The sequence below is a fragment of the Pseudochaenichthys georgianus genome, unplaced genomic scaffold (assembly GCF_902827115.2).
Source record: "Pseudochaenichthys georgianus unplaced genomic scaffold, fPseGeo1.2 scaffold_933_arrow_ctg1, whole genome shotgun sequence".
Classification (NCBI taxonomy): domain Eukaryota; kingdom Metazoa; phylum Chordata; class Actinopteri; order Perciformes; family Channichthyidae; genus Pseudochaenichthys; species Pseudochaenichthys georgianus.
In genome coordinates, this window is record NW_027263461.1 from 1 (window position 1) to 5999 (window position 5999).

The window sequence follows — 5999 nt, forward strand, 5'->3', positions numbered from 1 at the left end:
ACAGTCAATGCTTGTGAGGAGGGTGTTGGTTTGGGCAGCAGCAGCCAACAAACAGACTCCGCCTCTGTTCACTCTTACACTTGGGCTTTAAACTAAGACGGGTCATACTGAATAGTTTGTGCACACATTTCTAACATGTGATCTTTCTTTCATGTAGGACGCTTGAGGGAAGTTGCAACGCCTCGGCCAATGGGATGTCTTCTCCACGTGAAAGAGATTGAAGGCATCATTTATAACTTGAGACAATTTTCCAAAAGGTATGACTTGTATTGGCTTAGATAGTAATGGATTACATCGAACACGAATCAAGATCGTATAGAAAAAAATGAAAGTGTAATCCTTAGTTACATAGGAAGAGATGTAATCGGATTAGTTTTACTTTTTTTAATAATAGGGAAACTCAGGATTACAATCTTATTCAAAACCTAAAAAGAGCAGATAGTGGTTGTTGTAAAATGATCAAATGGTATCTCTTCTCTGGAAGCCGTACTGTTCTGGAGGATAATACTTTCATTGTGAATCTCTACACCTACTGCCTGAATCTGCTTTATGGTATTATATTATACATTTTAAGTAAAAAAATCATATTCATATTTCTTCTCTCCTGTGTTTATTTGCATTACATTTGATATTGAAGTAATCCAAAACAAAAAGAAAGTTATCAGGTTACATTACTTTTATATCTTGATACTCACATGAAGTTACTGGTTGTGTTTTTGGCAAGTAGCCCTCCCAAGCCTGTGCATAAGTTATATCATTTTAATTACTGATACAGTTGTTGCACATCTTTAATTTATTTTGTAGTGTACTTAAAGGGATAGTGGAAATTGAACCCGAAATAGTTTCGTTTTAACTTATATACAAGCATAATTACGTACCAAAACAATCACACCTGATTAAAAAAATATAATAATTGCCTTACGCATGTTAGAAGCACTTTATTGCAGCTTCCCCGAACTTTTTTAGAAACGAAATGATCGAGTCAGCCAAACCGGAAGTGAGGAAAACTCAGGAAGACGAAACAATAACAAACCATGGCGTCTATGCAGAATGAACGTGGAAGGGCAAATATACCAGACAAAGAAGAAGGATTGTACGAGGTATCCAGTGATGATAGCGAGTCAGAAACATCCTCTCGGCTTTCCTGCGAAAATGTAGTTTTAGGAACTGAATCTGAATCCGGTTCAGTAAGCGACGATGGTGAGAATAATGAGCCAGACGATGGACCATTACGTCCTTATTTGTTCGAGCCCGAGGTGATGGAGTTAGTTCACGGCATGGGCAATGGCGAGGATGACCAGGACCAGGCGCCAGATGATGCACCCCTACGCACAAATAATCTTGACTGGTAGGTCCCTAAGCATAGCTCACGCTAGGCGCTATATTATATATTGCAAAAGTTGGCATGCATGCACTGTAGGCCTATGGCTATGCCCGAGGATGACTGCATGTAGGGTACATTTCATAACATACCAGGGTCAGGTTCACATAAATTATCTTGTCACATTTATTATTGTATATGTAACAGCCTTATGGGCATTAATTACATGAATACATTTAAATGAATTGTATACTAGCATGATATACAGCTAGAGCCAATCGGTCTTTTGACGTAGTATGGTCCTAATCCTAGGCTAGCCAGGCTGCCTGTCAAGTGTAGGCTGTACTCACAGTACTGTTAGTCTATCATGTCTATATGATGACTGTAGTGTACACATTCGACACTGTGTACCGGATTATCGGATGACGAGGCCTCCGGTCGCCTAATCGACAGGCAATAAATGGCGTTGTACACAATGGTACAGGCTAATGATGCATTAAATCAGCCAGAAAACATAATAAAATACTCGTGCCTCGTCCAATGTTTGTGCCCGTCTTCCTTTGTTTTCGTCATCACCCGAAGATTCCCGAAGTATTTCGTTTCATTGAGAGGGCGTGGTCGGGAGCAGTAAAATTGAAAATAAAATGAAACTAGGCGCATGAAATTAAAAAAAATGGTTTATTATGCTTATTTTTAATAAAAATACATAAGTTAAACCCAAAATTCGCGGATTTCCACTATCCCTTTAAGTCATACAATGATTCGAAACCTTTACTTTTCATAAAATGCAAGATGTAACTTTCAATGTGGCTTGTGTATTTATCACATTTTCAATGTAAATAGATCTGATTAAATAAAGAGTAAAAGCACAATCTTAAATGTTGACAGTTATCATTTTCCTATGCTTATTGTTAATGTAGTGGTGTTATGAACAAAATGTTGTCCTAAAGGAAATTAAGATGTTTTTTATTTGTTGACAAAAGATTTAAAGTAGATGCTCACAACATGTGGGAACATTTATAGAGAAAAAATGTTCTATTGTAAAACAAATATTTATCTGCATACTGAACAATTTAGAAACTCTCTAAAAGGTATTATCTTCTGTGACGGTACGACCCTGTAGGGATTGTGGGTATTGCACTTCATAATTACATTCTATGGTATGCTTATGACATTGATGCCAACATACATGGGACTAGGGGAGACCTTCCTGTTGTTTGCATTGTCACTGACATATGACAGTGTAGTATTCATTGTCAAGATTTTGTGTTTTTAAACTTGGGACTCTTTTCAGACTGCTCCGGCTTGGGAAAAGATTTGAGCCTTAATGTGTAATGTTTTCTGTATTGTATGGTAAGCTTATCCTTTCATTTGATAGTCCCATTTGGATGTGATAGCTAACATTTTCAGTAAGCAGTAGACAAAGAAGTGAAAATATGAATGTAATTTATTTTCAATATTTACATAAATACATAATTATTTTAACAAATAAAATAACAAAAAACATCATAACAAATACAAAATAAAAGGTTTGACAGACAGCCATGCCCAGCATGGGCCTGGAGAGCTGCAGAGTCCATTGGGGGAAGAGGGGGGGTGGGATGTGGGGAAGAGGAAGAGCAGCCATGTTAACAGTGTTATGGCTACAGATGTAATATCTAACTCAACATTAGCCATGACAGTCTGGGCCTTAGAATACATACTCTAAAGGCCAAATCCAAAAACAGTGATACTGACATTTTAGCAGTTCACAGTCTTTGGAGGTGGTCTTTCAGGCAATTGGCTAGTGACTTTACAAAAAATATCATTTCCCCAAGGGGTGAAATTAACTCCATCTCGCAAAAACAGCCCAGGACTGTCATGTCTAATGTTGGAGTGGTCAACAATGGCACCATTTAGGCTATGAACAAAAGTAGCCATAACACTGTTAACAAACTTCCGGGCCTTGTCCATTTTGACAGGATTTGCACCAGCCCTCCACCGGCGCCTCTGGTTCATCTGGGAGAGCATGATCTTCATGCCAGGGTGCCGATGGTGAAGCTGGTGCAGGTCCTCCTTCATCTGGTTCAGCAACTGAACACTGGGCACATCCCCCAAGTCATTGCCGCCACAGTGGATGAGGAGGACATCCGGGACTGCTCTTCCTCGCAGGGAGTAGGAAAAGAAAGGGAGGACACCTCTCCAGCGCAGTCCACCCCAACCGAACCAGCACACCCTCAGGTCGAGGCCAAGGTTGCTGCCGATGGTCTCTGTAGCTCTCTGGGCTCCATGCCGGACATAGCTGTCTCCGATTATCCATACAGTCACTATGGGAGGAAAATAAATGAGAGCAACAAATGCTTCAGATCATGAGGAATATCAAATCAATTATAAAGGGTTTCTCATTTTGTTCCTTTGACAATAACATGCAAAATAACTATGAAATCACACCTGTATGGTTAAAAGTAACAAGAGAGCAAAACCTCAAAAAACAGATTAACAGCACACAGTTTATATATATATATTTATATACTGTGTGCTGTTTATCTACAATTGTGCACACATGTATATGTATAGTATGTTTGTGTGTAATGTCAACCATCTGAAGTCATGTAAAGTAAGCCAGGACCATCAACTTACAGGTTGTGCAGTTTGGCGTGGAGGAGGTTGCCATCTTCATTTTTCTTAATGCTGAAATAAATAAAAATGGTTTAATCAATATAAAAGCACCTTTCTTTTTCTACAGTCATATTTCATTAATCACATTTAATTCACGCAACACTGGCCATATCTCTGCTAGTTTACAAATTTTAGTTACAAATGACATTTATATTTGAAAAACGGTGAAGCACTTAAAAAACAATTGTATAGTGTAGGTTCAAGAACATTTAAATCAAAAGAACACGTTTTGTAAAGTTACAGGGTATCTTACCTTCAGAATATGCCGGGAACGAGGAGCAGTGACCTCAAACTGGGTTGTTAGCATAGGTTGTTAGCTTAATACTGAATAGAGCATGTTAGCTTAGCTTCTTAGCCTGAGCTAGGTCTGGAACGTCACGCTCGGTGGCAGCAGGTCCCGCCCTGTCCAACCTCGGCTCCGCCTCAGCACCGCCTCTTTGCCCTTATTTGGAGCAGGCGGGAGAAGGCGGGAGTTAGACTCTGACGTCGCTGTCGAGCCGTTAGTGGCCGACTCCGCCTACTAAGGGCTTCACGGCAACTCTGCAGAATCCTATGGGTGACGTCACGGACCCTACGTCCATTTATATATACAGTCTATGGTTAAAAGCATAGGTTAAATGGCTGTCAAGTTTACAGTGTTAACAAAATAAAATATACTGCTGTTTCCGGTTTAGTTTACGACGAATATTATTTTGTTATTGTTTTGATATTTGTAACACAAAAGCGATGAAAAAAACCCATAGCAACAACAAAAAGATGGTCTTAACATGACCCAGTCGTCTAGTAGTTAATAAAAAACAATAATCTCAAAACAAAATATTACTATTAACTTTATTGTGAAATTAAAACAGAACGGTAAAAGAATAGTTTCCGGTCTATTCTGATGCCCGATCTCTGTAGATAAAGAAAGAACTACGACAGATGTGTAATATTTAATGCAGCCAAACTATTTATTATAATGCATTCATGTGATGACTATCAAAGAGTAAAGCAAGCACTGCTGAATTAAGTATGATTTTCTCTTTTACGAAACCTTTTTTTTTTTTCATATGGAATGCAGTTGGAGGTCAACCAATCAAAGAGCTTGAGGACTGATCACGGGGTTTGTCAAGCTAAGCACATGGTGTAGTCCCAAACGATAGCTGAGGATTCTGGGTAGTGTAGTGTCTTCTGCCGTCCAAAAACTCCGAAAAAATATTTGTTTCTCCGAATCGAAGACAATTCAAACCAATCAATGTTGTGTAATTAACAAGGACAATTTGGTGTTTTTTAGTCGATGAGTAGTGCAGATATCACTGTAAAATCAATCGACAGTAAGGAGAATACTTACTTCCGGGTGTAAAATTCTACGTTATCCAATGGGAATGGACGCTCGTAATACAATACAGAGGACATGATCATTATCTTTTAAATAACGTTAACTAAAGGGAACAATCTATTTGACACAGCTGAAGCTCTGGCCTTCCTTAAAAACTAACTAATTTAATAAAAATCACAGTTGCATTACGAACAATGCACTGCTTTTTGAGAACACAAATTCGTAACTAATGTAATTTTTACATTCTGACGAAAAATAAAAATTATTATGAATACAAATAAAATAAAAGAAGCCTCCCGTGAGTTACTACAAGCTATAAAGTAGATTTAAAAAACGTTGTATAGAATAAAAGCTCACTGCGGGACGTTGTAGAAATGCGTGTGTGCACCACGACAAAGGAGCCTCATTCACTTTACATTGGGGTTGTTTGCGTGGTGCCGACACGTAAATGTAACAAAGTTCGTGACTCCACCACGCATTGTGGTGTTAAGGAGTCGTGGTGGAGTCACGCATTCTGGTGAGATCAGGTTGGTCCTTATTAGATCACCGTTTTCATCACCAGGTAGACAAATAGGCAGACTCGTGGGGACGAGTCTGTCTCCAGGTGGGACATCGACCATCTGGAGATCAATGGTCTCCAGACAGTGGAGATGGTTGTGGTGAACTTCTACACCGCCATCATCGAGTCCAAACTCACCTCCT

The 5999-nt window shown here is 39.1% G+C and overlaps 1 long non-coding RNA gene across 1 annotated transcript; it reads right to left on the reverse strand.

The window, feature by feature from the left end:
* Positions 1–2856: 2856 nt before the first annotated feature.
* LOC139433676 (uncharacterized) lies at positions 2857–5509 on the reverse strand. The gene is made up of 3 exons (XR_011643066.1): positions 4233–5509; positions 3941–3991; positions 2857–3627 (listed from the first exon to the last, which is right to left on the reverse strand). It is a non-coding gene; the product is annotated as an uncharacterized lncRNA (long non-coding RNA).
* Between the last annotated feature and the right edge of the window lie 490 nt (positions 5510–5999).